The sequence below is a fragment of the Ochotona curzoniae genome, unplaced genomic scaffold (genome assembly GCF_017591425.1).
Source record: "Ochotona curzoniae isolate NIBS_2020 unplaced genomic scaffold, NIBS_Ocur_1.0 contig_517, whole genome shotgun sequence".
In the NCBI taxonomy this organism is placed as follows: Eukaryota; Metazoa; Chordata; class Mammalia; order Lagomorpha; family Ochotonidae; genus Ochotona; species Ochotona curzoniae.
Genome location: NW_024466454.1, coordinates 3,738,454 through 3,755,374, shown reverse-complemented (window position 1 = coordinate 3,755,374; position 16,921 = coordinate 3,738,454). Strand labels below are relative to the sequence as shown.

The 16,921-nt window shown below is 41.8% G+C and overlaps 1 long non-coding RNA gene across 1 annotated transcript; it reads left to right on the top strand.

Annotated features, from left to right (window-relative positions):
• Positions 1-1,255: 1,255 nt before the first annotated feature.
• LOC121162194 lies at positions 1,256-10,680 on the top strand. The gene is made up of 3 exons (XR_005884763.1): positions 1,256-1,266; positions 7,504-7,506; positions 10,566-10,680. It is a non-coding gene; the product is annotated as an uncharacterized LOC121162194 (long non-coding RNA).
• The last annotated feature ends 6,241 nt before the right edge of the window (positions 10,681-16,921 follow it).

The window sequence follows — 16,921 nt, the reverse complement described above, 5'->3', positions numbered from 1 at the left end:
GCCCTGCATATCTGGTGTCAGAGATGATTCATGGAGTGCGTAGAGTAGGAGAAACTGTCACAGAACAGGTTGGTGTTTTTCCGTGTGTCCCTCAATTTGTGTTTGTCTGATGTTGACTGCTGATTAGGTTCTGGTCATGTGTGCAGGGCAGGAACGCTTCCTGAGTGATGTGTGTGCTCTTGGTGATTAGCATCAGGGGGCCCATGATGTCAGTTTGCCCCATTAGCCGTTTGCCTGCTGATTTGTATGTGACGTTAAACCATAAACACATCCTGTCTCATGAAATTGTTTGGAAATATGCTTTTCAGGGAGGGAATTTAGCATAGTGACTGAGAAGCAGGTATGTCCTGTATCAGAATCCATGGTTTCAATTCCTTCCTCTGGCTCCTGACTGCAGCTTCCTGCCAATGCCAGGTGGGAGGCAGCACGTGATGGCTCCACTAATCAGGTTTCTGTCACCTGTGTGGGAGAAGGACTTGGGTTCCTGGGTTGGACTGCTGTGCAGCCCCAACCAGTGCAACCAGCAGAAAAAAGATCTCTCTCTCTCTCTCTCTCATTCTCTCTCTCTCCTCAAGTTAAAAAAAAAAAAAAGCTTTATCCTTTCTTATAATTGTTTTTCAAGAGCAATATTATTTAGTGGATACATACTGCAAAGCCACATTTTGTTTTAAATTTCCTAATAGACCAAATTAATTTCAGCAATACATTTTTTAACCCACATATCCGAAGTATTATCAGTTGAACATGCAATCCATAGTAAAAAATAGCAAATATAATATATTTATACATATAAATACAAATACAAATGCTCACCTTGCAAGCCCAGGATCCCAGATGGGTGCCAGTTCTTGTCCTGGCTGCTTCATTTCCATCCAGCTCCATGCTTGTGGCCTGGGAAAGCAGTAGAGGGTTACCAAAAGCCTTAGGACCCTGCACCCATGTGGGAGACGCGGAAGAATCTCCTGGCTTCCCATTGGCCATTTGGGGAGTTAACCAACGAATGCAAGATCTTTCTCTCTGTCTGTCCTTCTCTCTGTAAATTTTCCTTTACAAGAAAAGTCAATAAATCTCTTAAAAATATTTTAAAGGTTGTATGAAAAAAAATCCAGAAAATCTATAAAAAAAAAAACGAATATTAGATTATAGCAAATATAAGTGAAAACAAAGGAGACAGAATTTCAGATAGGTCTACTGTCCCAGAGGCCCTGGAGAGCACAGCAAAGCCAAGAAGTAGATAACTTATAAAGAAACTTTAAAATAAATTTTGTAACTTTGTATATTTTTAAAAGTGTTCTATTTTCCTTTTTACAAACCCTCGTGTTGAGGGCTGTCTTCCAGTAGACTGCAGTGAAGGAGCTGCTCTGCAGCATACCAAACCCTGACCCAGAAGGTGGTTGTCTATGAATGGCTTAGTATAAAGAAACATTTTTTTTAAACAAAATTTCTTTCTTTATTTGAAAGGCAGAGTTATAGAGAAGCCCAGAGATGGCCTCACTGGTCAAGGTTGGGCCAAGCTGAAGCCTGGAACCTGGCATTTCACCTCAGTTATCCATGTGGGTGACAAAGGCATAAATTATTGCACCATCCTCTGTTACCTTCCCAGGTATATTAGCAGAGAGCTGGATGGGATGTAGAACAGCTAGGGCTCAAATCAGTGCTCATATGGTATTTCGGTGTTATATGGTAGAGGTTTAACTCACTATACCACAACTCCAATCCAGGAAAGAAATCCATAAACTCTGAGCAAGACAGAAACCAAAATCTTACATCTAGAGACATTACACAAACTTTTGAAGGATTGAAAGAGTCATGGATGAAAGAATGAAAAATCAGTCCAGTATAAGTCTTCTCCATAGCAGCAATGAATGCAGAAGAAAATGTACTTGACATTTAGTAGAAAACTGTTCATTTTTATGCAAGAGATAATGCCAGTCCCACCCACCCCATTCCCACAGCCTGTCAAAGTTAATGGCAGCAAGGTATTAAAACTTAACTAACCTCTACTCTCTGCCTGGTTGTTCCTCTTCTGGGGGGTCCCTTCTTGATAAAAACCACCACTTTATATCTGGTTCCCCAATTCAGAGTCACCAATATCAACTCCCCTTAGCTTTAGTGTTCAAAGCAACACTGATTCCCATAGCTTTGACCTTTTAAAACTTCAAGCAATTGTTCTTCACTTCTCACTCAGCGTTTGTCCTCTGGATTACAGCAAGAAGGTAACATTAGACTCTAGTCTCTCTTCCACCAAGCTGTGATGCTAGGGCTGGAGGAAGATCTAGCTCCCACACTCATGCAGGCATTTATACCCTGAAATTAATGCACAAGACTGTGGACACTTAATCCAATTGTGGTATTTAATGGACAATTCTGTGGGAGCTCCTTATGTCACCAATGAGCATGAGTTAAAGAAGATAGTTCTTGAGAGAGGGTCTGTTATAAAAGCTGAGTTGAGCCCCCCCTCCCTCTCTCTCCCTCTCCTCCTTCCCTCCCTTCTTCTCTCACTCTCCTTCCTCTCTCCTCCATATCCAGCTGTGTGATCCTCTGCCCAAGCCCCACGCTCTAACATTGCTACCTTCATCACAGATGAAAGCAATAGGATCACTCAATATTGAACTTGAACCTCCAAAAAATAAATATAAATACAAATGCACATTTTTATGAAGTTAGTTTCTTCAGCTATTTTCTTATAACAATGGCAAGCTAACAGAGTGACCATTTAAAAAATATCACCTGCTTACAGACTTGCAATGATCCTCTCCAGGTTTACAGTGAGCTCTGGAGTCTTCCGTGTAGTGCCTAGACACTGCCATCTGGCCAGCCCAGAATCTGTGCCTCTTCAGCCTTTGCTTCTTGATGGGGCTCTTCGTAGCTAGTGGACACATCATGCTGTGTAATTCCTTGATGCATCTGCACGTGCTACTTTGTTTTCCCATCAAATGAATCACTACTTGGTCTTCATGCTATAGACATCGTGATTCAAGCAGCATCTTTTCTGTGACACTTTCCCTGCTTTATTTCACTTAAACCAGTACCCAGGGATCCAGAACTCACACTCACCATTTGTATGGAAGAACAATTTGTGGAGCTTTATTCAATGTCAAGTTTGTGCAAAGAGTATTGGGGATATAGAGCTTCCCTAGCTTCTCTGAACAACTTGACAGTTTGATTGGTACTCCCAAAAGGCAAAGTATGGTGGGGTTCATGCAAAAATATTTGGTACTTTGGAATATGGAAGTGGAAACCTGGATTGGTCTGAATAATCATGACTGTGAAGAGTACATTTGGGCTGATTTTGAAGTAGGTTTGGGCAAATTTTAATTAGGAGATTGGAGACATTGACCTGGGTCATACAAAGGAAAAGTTGCATTCTGTGGTCTGGTAGATCATGCTCAATACCATGTTGTCTTTCCAGGCTCATGCATCTCTCTCAAGTCAGCAACATGGAGCCCAAATGTGGACTGAAACCTCCTCTTTTCATGAGTGCTCCAGTCAGTGACCATTGGCTGACCACAGTTTCTTCAGTAGATGAAGCTCACCAATATCCCTGCAAGATTTGCAGTTGGGAATAGATCCTTCTGGCATGCATACGGAAGATGAATTCCCTATGGGCCATAGGTGTATGACTGGCCTCAGTCTTAAAATACCATCTTCCCTTGGCATCTGGGGTTACAGAGATCAGCTATGCTGATAACCACAGATGGACAGCCACCCTGGAAGGAATTATAGCCCTAGTGGCCAGGTTTATTTTGTTCAATTCCTGAATGGTGCTTCCTATCGGATCAAGCTTAATCTGAAACTGTCGTGAGAATTTTGAGTCACCTGGGTGGATGACTTGTTTTTCTTGTTTGGGATCCAGAAGGGTCACCACTATTCCTTCACCAGATTATTGGGGCTGATATTTCACATTCAAGGCAGCTCAAGGGCAGAATTCAGTGAGATGATTACAAGGGAACCTCAGCTAACATATCAGAGACTCCTGGGACTTATACAAAAGCTTAAAATTCCACCCTGATGCTGTGGTTTCTTTTTGCACCACCACCGCACGCTCCCTCAGATACAGTGAGAACCATTTCCTCTTGGTGTTATTGCTTGGACAGGTTCCCTTTCCCTTTCACTGCAAGCTGAGGGCATGGAATAGAGATTACTTCATGCAGCCTTCTCACCTTACTTCTTTCCTCCCAAGGAGCCCAAGAAGAGACCAATGAAATCTGAGGAGATTTCTTGCTGTCCTAATGAGCAGAAAATGATGAGAAAATAATGAGGTTAGGAGATTAAACCGTTACCCTGCAGCTGTCACGGCTGGTGCTCAGCAAAGTCTGAAAGCTGGATAGAATGTTCTTGTTCCAGTAAATTCCTTCCTAACTTAGATTTTTTTTTTCCCCCTTTCTTAGTGGAACGTGTGCATTTAAACAACTTGATCTCTTCAGAGTAGGAGCTGTTGCTCATAGATCATTGGTTGCCATATAGCTTTAAAAGAGCCAGTCTTGGTAGCAAGAAAAACCTCTGGGTCTAAAACTCTTCCTCAAGTTTCAACTCCCATCCCTCTCTAACACATGTGTTCACACACACATGCTCAATTCTAGCTGCTTTGGGAAAATTTGCTTCTAGAATCAGAGAAAGAAACTGAAACACAAATAGAAGGAAACTGGACACATAAGAGTGGTGATGTGACAAGAGTAGAAAGGAAGGAGTAGTCAATGAATGGACTGCTACGTTTTCTAAGTAGAAAAACAAACAAAAACCACCAAAAATTAGATTTCTATTTCACCTTTTATACAAAGAAATAGCTAGAAGGATTAAAGACTCAAATGTAAAACACAGACCTGCAAACCTATTAAAAGAAAATATATGATAATCTCTTTATGTCCTTGGGGTAGGAAGAAATTTCTCAACAAGATGTACTATCAGAAAAGTTATAAATACAACTACATGAAAATGAAAATCTTTGACACATCAAAAGATATCATAATTAAGACATGAAACGATAAACCAAAGTATTGGAGGAAAAATCTTTGTACATACATGAGGCTAGTTCAAAAACAAAGTCACAGGAAAATGAACTTGAAAGTGTATAAAATTTATTTTGATGTAAAGTTTTTATAGTGAACAGAAAATGTGTATTTTGAAAAACTATGTATGGATTTCAAATTTTTGCCCCCAAATAAATGCAATTTTTAAAAGATGTACTTATTTTTGTTGGAAAACCAGATTTACAAAGAGAAGGAGAGACAGAGAAATATCTTCTGCCTGCTGGTTCACTCCCCAAGTAGACGCATCAGCCAAAGCTCAGCCAATCCAAAGGCAGGAGCTTCTTCCGGGTCCCCACATGGGTCCAGGGTTTAGCTATTCTTTACTTCTTTGCTGGGCCACAAGCAGAGAGCTGGATGGCAAACGAAGCAGCTGGGATATGAGCTAGAGACCATATGGCATCCTGTCACGTACAAGGGGAGGATTTAGCCAACAGGCCAACGAGTTGAGCCCTACGTGCATGTTTTTGCCCATTTCTTGTACTGGAGTGTGTGGTTTAAGTGCCAGCTCTGCTCTTATTTCAGCTTCCCTGGGAGGCAGCTGCTGACGGCTCTAATCATCAGGTCCCTGCCACTCACACAACGGTTTTGTTTGCAGCCCTGGGGAGCAAACCAACAGATGAGAGATCTCTATCTTTCTGCCTCTTAAATAGACAAAATTAATACATTTAAGAAAGTTATCAGATCTACAGAAAATAAATAAAATTATATCCTGATCTAGCACCCTATATGCATGTATTTCAGATAGACATGAGAAATTCCACAAAGTGGAATTTCACTCTAAAGGATTACTCAAAGGAAGTCAGGGTAATCACACTTCCCTGGGGACAGCTAGGGAAAGACATGAAAGGTGTGCTGAAACTTTGGGGAAAAGTTTCCTATCTCTAAGAAAAGGATCAAGGAAGACACAGTCCTTTCTGTTGCTCTGGTTTTCAATGAAACCTGTGTAATTAGTCTGAATCTGCTGCTGGATGAAGGGAGACTAAAAAGATAAACACCAACATTAAATGTTTAGTTCTATTTCATACTATAGTGCTTCAATCTTTTATAACGAGAATATTTTCATTAGCTAGTTACGGCAACTTAAAAAAAAAAAATCTAATTGCTTTATCTAATCCTTAAGACCTTAATTCTTTCCTTGTTTTCTTTGTTTACCTTTGCCTGGCATATCCTTCCCTATCCTTTAATTTTTAACCTTTCAGTGTGATTTTAAGGCATTTTCAGTAAGCAGTCATTGGATTGTTTGCTGTTTTTATTGCAGGGGAAAATCTTTGCCTATTATTAGAGGGGATTTAAAAGTGTTGACACTTGTTGAAATAAGGCTTTTATTTCATGTTACCTCTCTCATCTTGTTTTATGCCTGAATTTTCTTTGTTGTCTTTTGCTGTATGGATAGTATTTTTGTTTGCATTTATCTTTCTGGAGTGATTTGAAAACTGTACTCATGCTTTAAATTTTGTGAGTGGTAGTGGTGACTGAACTGTGAATGAATTATTATTTTATTTAAAAATTTTGATTTAAAATGTATTGATTTTATTTTCTTTTTTATGAGAGACAGATACAGACATACAGAAAATTTTGTGGGATAATTCATTGCCCAAATGCCCATACCATCCAGAGTTGAGCTAAGATAAAGCCAGGAGCTAAGAATTCAATCTAGGCATCCCAGGAGGGAGGCAGGAATCTAACCACTGAACCATCTTCTAGTACTCCCCAGGGTGCACATTTGCAGGAAGCTGGAATCTGAACTGGAGAGTCAACCTTAGCTGTCCAACATGGGATGAAGCCAAACCGAGTGGCAACTTCACACTACATGCTCACCCCTGACTTGATTCTCAAATGCAAGATTCAACTAGCAAAAGAACTGTGCAATTGTTCTAGGAAGCAAAGGTTTATTACAGGAGCTAAGGACTGGCACAGAAGAACAGAAATGGGAGGGCCAGCAGGTGCACCATCAAGATTTGAGCCTGAAATTCTGAACAAGTGATTGTGGAGACTTGCTCAGAAGGCACTGTGAAATTAATAATGGCCAATTTTCAGGCAGCAAAAGCTGTTACAGAGAGAAATGACTTCCCTTCCCAGACCTTTCCCCTGGGAAAAAAGCAACCCAGAACTGTATGGGAACATGCATCTGGGAAAGGTCTCCTGTGATCCAGGGTGGTCATAAGTTGATAGTAGGTAGCAGAAAAGCGTAACTTGTTTTGTTTAAAATGGACATTAACTTCTTACTCTTCTTTATATGGAATGAGAAATCAAATGTTCTTGCTTTCTCAGTTATCCATATTTCCAGTAATTTTGCCGAAACAACTTCAGATATACTATCCAATTTTAGTTTATTTTGTAATAATTCCTGGAGGGTTAAACAGTTGCCTGTGATGTTGGCATCTTGGATGAGTACCAGTTTAAATTCTGGCTGTTCCATTTCTGATCTGGTTTCCTGCTAATACGCAGGAAAAGTAATGGATTATGGCCTAAGTAAGTTCCAGGTTCCTAGTTGTGGCCTGACCAAGCCCTGTCCATTCTATCCATTTGTTCAGTGGATCCGCAGATGGAAGGTATCTCTCTCTCTCTCTGTAACTCTGCCTTTCAAATTAATAAAATTAAATTTAAAGAGTTAAGTAAACAATGGGATTTCCCCATTTGTACTGTAATCCTTCAAAATAAACTTCTTTTCTTCACAAGTAGCCTGCATTGTTACTTTGTTATAGTGATGGAGTGCTGACCAATTCACCCTCAGCACTGATCGAAAACATGAAGTAGAAAATTCTAGAAATGAGCAATGCACATGTTTTAAATTGTGCATCATTCTGAAAAGCATGGTAAAGCTTTGTACCATACTGCTTAAGATGAGCATCATTCTTTTGTCTGGTGTATCCGTGCTGTGCTAGATATTCTGCTTTTTTAGCTGTCTCAGTTACAGAGCGGTTGGATGGTGTCACAGTCCTCATGTTCAAGTAAACCTCATCTTAGTTGATAATGGCTCCAAAGCACAAAACGGTGCTGCAAGCAGCTCAGATATGCCAGAGGGAAGTCACAAACTTCTTTTTTTACATGAAAATGATACTTTGAGACATAGACCATGTTCATAATACCCATGATTTCAGGCATTCATTTGGAATAATTTCTAATGAAAAGGGGGAAACTACTGCTTATTTCTACTTCTTTCCTTCAACTTGCCTTATCATCTCACTTTGGACTCAATTCGTGGTACCCTGGCAGACAATTTGAGAGAACCTTCCCAAGGAGTATGTGAGCATACATCCTCTTAGTTCTTGCATTTCTAAACATGTCCTTCCATTATTAAGTCATGGAAATGAATAATGCTCCTGACCATAAAGGTCATGGCCTCATCTCTAGAGAGCTCGCTGCTCTTTCTTCTCACTTCTTGTTTATCATTCATTGTTAAGAAAGAAAGGACTAGAGAATGCCCATCTTCAGTTTTTGTTTTGTCAATAGAATATGCACTCAATTAGATTGATTTTGTTTGTAGCCAAGAATATTTTCATTTCTTATTGCCTTACTCTTTTTCCTTTTGCAGTAATAAAATATTCTTATCTCTATTTTCATATTAGTTTATTTTCCCTAATCTATACCTATATTTTTTGTTTTCTAGTACATTTTCTCCAGTTTATCCTTTCATTAATGCTTATGCAACTATAGTTATACTTTGGGGGAAGAAAAAATAAATAAACTTCAGAATGTTGACACGTTTTTTCCTATTATTTTGAGTCCAAGTTTATTTTCATAAGCCTGTGTTAATTCTCCTCTCTTTGCTCAAGCTTTTAAAGTGAATTTTGTTCAGACTAGGACTGCAGACATAGGTATAATTCACCCGGTTGCATGAAGAAAAAGAGAGAGGCTAGTACATTTTCTGTTGAATAAATGAGCAGATGCTGGACAAGCACTGTTCTGGCATCTGTATATTTGTCTTACCATAAGCAGTCTTGGACACTGTTGTAGATGGATGCTGAGGGCAAAGACTTACAGTGAGATAATTATTTCTTAAATACTCTTGACTAAAATGGTGTTTTCTGTCCTGGAATAGAAATTAGAATATCTTGAGAGATTGGAGCTGGATGACCACAATAGCCTGCAGTGAGACATTGCCAAAAGAATTCAGAGCTGACTGCTCTTTCTTCCAGGTCTAACTAACGTCAATTCAGACCCACTGATGCAGAGATCAGTTCATTTTCTCCAGAATCTGAAGAACATTTGTATCTTACTCACGTGCAGGCAACACAGACTGGAGTAGTATAATGTCTAAATTCTAGGGTCAAATGTGATAAAGATGGAATTACCCTGAAAGCGATGTATGGCCATTTGTTCATGCTCCTAGACATATGAAAAAAAAGACAAAACAGGATTACAAATAAAAAAGGAATCATTTCCAGGCAGGGACTGAGCCAAGAAAGGTCCTCCCCCTTACCCAGAGCACCTTTCAGCCTTGGCGTCCTGTCCCTTGAATCAGAGGCATTGTCTGGCTCAAATGCAAACACTGGCTCCATTGTGACTCTGCAGGGACCAGCCCCACACGCACTGTTTTCTGCCTGCCTGGGGCTTCTTTGAGCTTATCCCGTTGAGCTGTGACTTAGGCAGCCAGCCAGAAGGGCTTCTATCCAGGGTGGTGCCAGAAGAGTTATGCTGATTTATTACACAAGAGCTGCCAGGTGAAACCCTTTGCTGTCCCATGGGAAATGTCAAGTCAGGGGCAAAGTTTGGGTGCTTCCTGTTTGAATTCAGAGGTTTGGGTCAGAGTAGATGGTAGCAGGAGCTTTCCTTATTTATAGTACTCTGAGGATACTTGAACCTTAAAACTCTATGTGAAGTCCTAGAAAATTTTAGATTCTGCAAGTATCCAAAGGAGTTCTCACGAAGTCCAGGGGATAGGGCAGTGCAGTCAGAAGTCAATGAAGTCATAGACACAGGGTGATACTTCTAAAACTTACTATGCATTAGATTTATCTATATAGCTTATTAGCATGCAGGGTTTTAAGCTACATTCTTTGGTGTTCTGATCCACAGGTATGGAATGGGGACTAGGAATTTGCATTTTTATTAGCACTCCAAACTAAGTGTATCAAGAAGCTTACATAATAAATCTCACTTGGGAATGGGGAGAGTAGAAGGGGAAATCTCTGAGCCTCTGGAACTGTATCATGAGAAGTTTTAAAAATTAACAAAAATAAGCACCCTAACAAAACACTGATTTATGCAGCTGTTGGAGCTCTGGGGGTGTGGGATCTGGTGGGGCTCGGATCGCCTGGCTCAGGTCCTTGGCTCTCACCCCTGTGAGAGGGGTGCTGGGTTAGTAAGCTCCAGGGAGCGGGGGATCTGGTGGGGCTTTGGTTACCTGGCCCAGGTCCTTGGGCTTACCTGAAAAATTATGTCCTCCTCAGCGAAAAAGGCAGAGCAGTGGGCACAGACCTTAATGCACATGGAGAATATGGGCAGACCATTTGGTACTATAGCAGAAGAAGAACAGAGCAAATTGGATAACTACCCCAGCCAAACAATGATAGCAAAAATATGGGTGATTAGAGACTTGAGGTTGACTATGTCAACCAATGGACATTGGGAGGGTTACGTCATTCTTGGATTGGCAAAATCGGTAGCATTTCAGAACTGTCTAAACCACTTGGGCAGAACCCTCAAAACATGCACACAACAGGACCCTGGGTTGATATCAGGTGGTTGTTCCCTTCCTTGGGTACTGGGACATTTGGGAAGCTGGGTGTGGCTTCTCCCTTTATCTCTTCCCTTCCCCCAGAAACAAGAAGAAGAAATAACAAATTTGGAAACAATGATCCCATCTACTTTTCCCCCAATCCTTCCCATTCTGGTCAACCATGTAATCATCATGAAGAATTTTAAAAAATTAAAAATATATGCTCCAACAAAAACACTGATTTATGCAGCTGTTGGCAAAGCATTTAGGTCCATTTTTTTTTCTTGATATTTGGGCCAAGAAATGACTTTTCAGAAACAAGAAGTGGATGCCTGCAATCATTCTCTTGGTACTGGCTGAACATAACCTTGTATATAGCAGGACTTCCTCAGCAACCAAGGCTTCCAATGCAAGTTGTATGCATTGTTGCTAGACTAAGTGGTGAGAGTCCAAGGACAGTAGCAAGTAAGGACAGGAAACCTGCCTTCTATGTGGGCCAGAGAGATGAGCTCAGTTGGGAAGTCCCAGTGACAGTGACAGGGAACACTGTGATATCAGCTAATATCTATCTGACCACTCTCCCTCCAAAGGAAACTGCTCCACCCATGGCTAATGATTTCCAGGTGGCCATACTAAGTACCATATCAAGATCCTTCCCCACTCACAGCTAAACAGACCGAGAAAAACAGGCCAAAAATGGACCAGACTGAGGCAGCCAACTGTACACTGATACAGAATGTGAACTGCCAAGAAGAGATGAACCAGCACCCATATGGGATGCTGATGCTTTTGCAAGGAGAGGATTAGCCTGGTGAGCCACAGTGACAGCCCCTCTCAGGGTCATGTGTTCATGGTGCTAACAAGGTGGGGACTTGTTCTGATTGTGGTGTTTAAAATGTGTGCCTTATGGAAGGTCTTAGCTGCCTAGTGACGTGTCCTTGGAAGGTAGCTCCCATGAAAGGTTGGTTATGTGAGCCTGGGATGGACCTAGCCATTGTCTCTCTGTCTCCTGTATCTACAGTGCTCCTCCCTCTATACGTGCTCTGTTATTGCCATCTTCCAGTATCAACAAATGCTTGAGTCCCTGGGGCCAGCCGATCTCCAAAAGCATGAACCAAAATAAACCTCTTCTTTTCATTAGTAGTTTGGCTTAGATATTCATTACAGTAATGGAAAGATAATGTAAATAGTTCAGATAAAATATAATATTAGCATTTATTTCACCTCTCTTTTTACTGATAGGATGTAGCTATTAGAAAATTTAAAATTATATACTTGACTCTATTTGTGATTTACATGTGTTTCTTTCAGACAGTGCTAGTCTAGTCTATTGGTTAATGAGACAAAAAAGACACGAAAGGAAGAATAAGTTTCAGTTGATGAGGTCATGCTTACCACTAGTCCTCATGTTGGGAAGCAATTTTAATATTGACCAACCACATGTGATAATCCAGCAATACAGCTGTTATCATTCTTCCACTCCCAACGTAAGCATGTTTCTGCACCCATCACAAGCCCTTTTTCCTGAATCTGGGTTAGTGTTGGAACCCACTGTGACCCATAGTGATGGTGAAGAGGTTCCTTTGCCAGTTTGCAGTGTAGCCTGCAGAAGTCCAGGCTACTTCCCCTTTTGCTCTTAAATACCAACACTCAGGCTGTAAAGCTCTCCTGAATGGAGAGAAAGAGAAACCATGTGGAGAAACACCTGAGTCCTAGACATCTGATGGAGGCTGCTTTAAACTGTCCCGCACAGCCCAGCCAGTGATGCAACCTAGTAAGTGGCCCTAGCAAGTGCCAGGCGAATCAGACGGATTGCTCAAACACAGTCCAAACTTCAGAACAATGAGGAATTATAAATGACTGTCTCTTCAAGCTGCTCAGTTTTGAACTGCTCTGTTACACAGCAAGAGAGAATTCAAGTGTACCTTCTGTAGGCAGAAGCCTGTAATGGACCATGAAAGGAAGACACGATCAAGAATACATCCTATGGAGAACACTTAAACAACTCAAAATCTGCATACCATATGACCCAGCAACAGCACTCCTAGGAATAAACCCAAAACACCTGTTTCATGAGAAACCAACATGCACCCCTATGTTCATAGCAGCACAATCAGTAATTGCAAAAACATGGAAGCAACCAAAATGCCCATCAGCAGAAGATTGGATAAGAAAGCTATGGTTTATCTACTCCATGGAATACTACTCAGGTGTTAAAAAAAAATAAAATGCAGCTCTTTGTGGCTAAATGGGTCCAGCTGGAAACCATAATGCTAAGGGAAATGAGCCAATCCCAAAAGGTTAAATGACACATGTTTGCCTTAATTTAAGGTGAAATGATGTCAGTATGAAAAATACTACCTATAAAATGTAAATTTTTTTAACATATTGGTTACTCAATACTATGTCCGCTAATTCCATGATGTTGTGGATTGTTGCGGATGTTATGTGGGAGCTTTTGATTGATCGGGCTGACACTCTGCCGGCTCTACCTTCAGACCAGAGATGGTCTCCACAAGAAGCCATTGAACTTATCTGGACAATAAGATGCTGGACTCTATGCTTGGTATATGCTTGCAATGAAAGAACCTCAACTGAACTTGAACTGTGGCAATGCAGCAAGGTGGAGGAATCCACTATGGGGGGGAGGGGTAGGGGAGGGGTAAGGGGAATACAATGCCTAAAAAATGGTGTCACATAATGCAATGTAATAATAATAAAAAAAAGAATACATCCTGTCCTCAGTAACCTTTGACTCTCAAGATGGAAATGACACACATGTATGAAAATTACTTTTACATGGGGCATTGGAGTCCAAGGTAGGTATTTTAAGTTCAACACTATGGTGGTTGCTGAGGAGTCTGACACAGGACTTCATAGTCTGTAATACTTGAGATCTTCTCAAGCATTAATTAAGTTTCCACTGCTGGTTTATAGGCACTCCACAGATTCAGACCTGGCCTGGTTGGTCCAAGGCCTTGAGACCCAGTACCCCCATGGGAGACCTGAAAGAAGCTCCTGACTCCTGACTTTGGGTTGGCTCAGCTGTGGCCATTGCAGCCACATGGGGAGTGAACCCACAGAAGAAAGATCTTTCTCATTTCCTTCTCTTTGTAAATCTGCCTTTTCAGTAAAAATAAATAAATTTTTTTAAAAAGTAAATAAAATCAAAATTTTTATTCTCAATCAGGGCAAACTCCTAGACATCTTCCAAACTGCAGTAAATAAGTGCCTGGGGATAGCAACCACTTTTATTTCCAAGAATGGGACCCAACCCCCTTCCCTCTTTCCTTCTGACTCTGTATGGAGGGTTCTCTGGGCTGTCCCACATTTAGCTCAAAGGTGCCATTCTGGCACAACAATAGGTCACAATGTATAAGCAATGTTTCAGTGCAGTCATTTGCATCCCTGCAGCCTTCTTGCCTGGGTGACACCCACCCACTTCATTAGACATTTGCCCCATGCAAATTCAGAGTCCCTCATTTGCATTTTCCCAGAATATTGAGAAGCTTATGTACTGTTGAAATACAATGGCAAAACACTGAGTAATTCAGCCAGAAAGCTATCCCTTAAAGGCTTGAACTCAGAGTATTTCTGAGAGGTCTAAACCCATCAGCACTGGAAGTGTAGGCTACCACTGGAAACAGAGGCAGAGCAAGAAAACTAAGGGACACTCAACCGTGACCAGTGTAGGCCCTTGGACAATTCTCAGGACTCCAACAGTAGCCACAGGAGAAAGTTTTAGTAGTCTAAACTCAAACCACAGGGTCTGTATTGAAACAAAGAAGGTTAAGCCTCCACCTACAGCTCCAGCATCCCATATGGACACATTTGAGGTCCAGCTGCTCCACTTCCAATCCAGCTCCCTGCAAGTATACCTTGGAAGGCAGTGGAGAATGGTCCAAGTACTTGGCCCCTGTACCCAGATGAGAGAAACAAAAGAAACTCTTGGCCTTTGGCCTGGGACACTGTGGCCATCTGGAGAGTGAACCAGAGGATGGAAGACTTCTTTCTCTCTCTACTTCTACCTCTTTCTCTCTGTAACTGCCTTTTAAATAAATAAACTTTATGGGGGAAAAAAACCCACAAAGCCAAGTCACTGTTTTAACTTCTGAGTTCAGTGAGTGCATAAGACAAAGACCACTAATAACCAAATTATTCTTCAGCATCATATAATACGTGCAAGTAGTTCAGACCATGTATACTTACAAGCCTGGACAGTAATTTTGCCAACCACCAGTATCCTTTGCAGTGTCTTTTAAAAGAAACTAGGAAGTGTATGAATTTCCCTGCATTCTATGAGTCATTCCAGCAAATTAACCAAATCCCAGAAGAGGTTGTGGGAACCATGATTTATACTTAGTTGCTCAAAAGCACATATGCAGCACCCTGGAGTTTGCAAGTGACATCAGCTGAGCCTCCAGTCTGTGGAGTGTAACTCTGCAGGTATATAGTGTCAAATTGAACTGAATTGGAAAACGTCTTGCAGATGTAAACACTATAGATGTTTGGTTTCAGAAATCCACTCTGATTATTGAGTAGAAAAAACTGACTTTCTCAGTTTTCATGTATTCATCAGAGTACTTAACCTACCTCTTGTTATGCATAAGTTTCTTCAGCTTAGTATAGAAATAAAAAGCTTGGAATCAGTTGCAGACAGAGAAGTTTTAATTGTGAAGTGAACAGGTGAATAGGAAAAGAGAGAAAGGAAAAGCACCTCCCGAGAGAGGGGAGAGCCAGGAGATGGGGTACTCTGCCATTCTCTCTCTCTCTCCACATACATACATACATACATACATACATATAATATATACATACATGTATACATATGTATATATGCATATGTATGTACATGATGTTTACAAAATTGATCATGGTGGGAAGCATTTAGGGTTAGGGAAAAGTGGGTGTGATCATTGTTTCCAAATTCTCTATTTCTTCTTATTTTTTTTTTTTTGAGGGAAAAGAGGAAGATAAGGGGAGAAGCTATACCCAGCCTTCCACCCACCCCAGTACCTGGGGATGGGAAACAACCATCTGATATCAACTCATGGTCCTGATGTGGTGCATGCTCCAAGGGTTCTGTCCAGGGGGTTGCAATAGTTCTCAGATATTGTCAACCTCACTGATCCATGGATGAGGAAACCCTTCCAATGTCTATTGGCTGACATAGTCCACCTTAAAGTCTCCATTCACCCAGATACTTGCTGTAATCCTTTGGCTGGGGTGGTTGTCCAATGTGTTTTGTTCTCCTTCCACTGCTATAATACCAGACGTCCTCTGCAGGCCCCAGTGGGCTGCCATATCTTCTATGTGCATGTGGGCAGCCATTTATTGCTTGGTCTTTTCGACTGAAGGGGACCAGTTCTCATGGATGGGCCCAAGGATTGGGTGCAAGCAACCCGGGCCAGGCGATCTGGGCCCACTGGACCCCTGCCCCCACCAAACCCCTGCCTCCAGGGCTCACAGACCTGATACGCATCATGCCAGTGGGTCCAAGGACCCGGTGACCTGGGCCCTACGGGACCCCATCCCCAACCCCAGGGCTCACGGGCCTTGCACCCACTGTGACAGCATGCCCAAGGACCAAGGACAGGCTACTAGGACCCTACCAGACTTCCTGCCACCGGGGCTCATGAACCCGGCAGCTAATGTGTAGGCGGACCCAAGGTCCCAGGCCAAGTGCCCCAGGCCCCGCCCAACTGATGGGATGCCTCTTGAAAGGAGAGAGGGAGAGAAGACAATGAGGTTTCCAGAAGGATCTTGGAATTTTAAGCATTCTCTGATCACTACTCATCTGCGAAGCAACCTGAAAGGAAAGACATTCCTCATTAGTGGTCTCTCAACCAGTAAGGAAATGGCTCAGCAATTCCCATGCCACACACTTGAAGGTGTGGCCAAGATTTTAGTGGATTTGGATGGTCTCACTTCCCTCTTTTGGATGGTAGAGGAGGAAGAAGATTATAGCTTAGAGTCTTAAGGGCTTGTCTGGACCCTGAAGTCAGTAAATAGCACGCATACACGCACACACGCTAAAGGCCTTCTTAGGCTCTGACCTCCTTCCTTCCCAGTCTCATTCGCATCCAGGATGCAGTGCAACTGGTGAGGGGACAGAGCCCCTGGATATGGTCCAGCCACATTCCCTGACATAATGTCAGTGTCGGCTCCAAGCAGCCAGTGGTAGCTGCTCTGCACCTGCTCCTCTGTCCCCATTCTCTGCTGTCAAGTA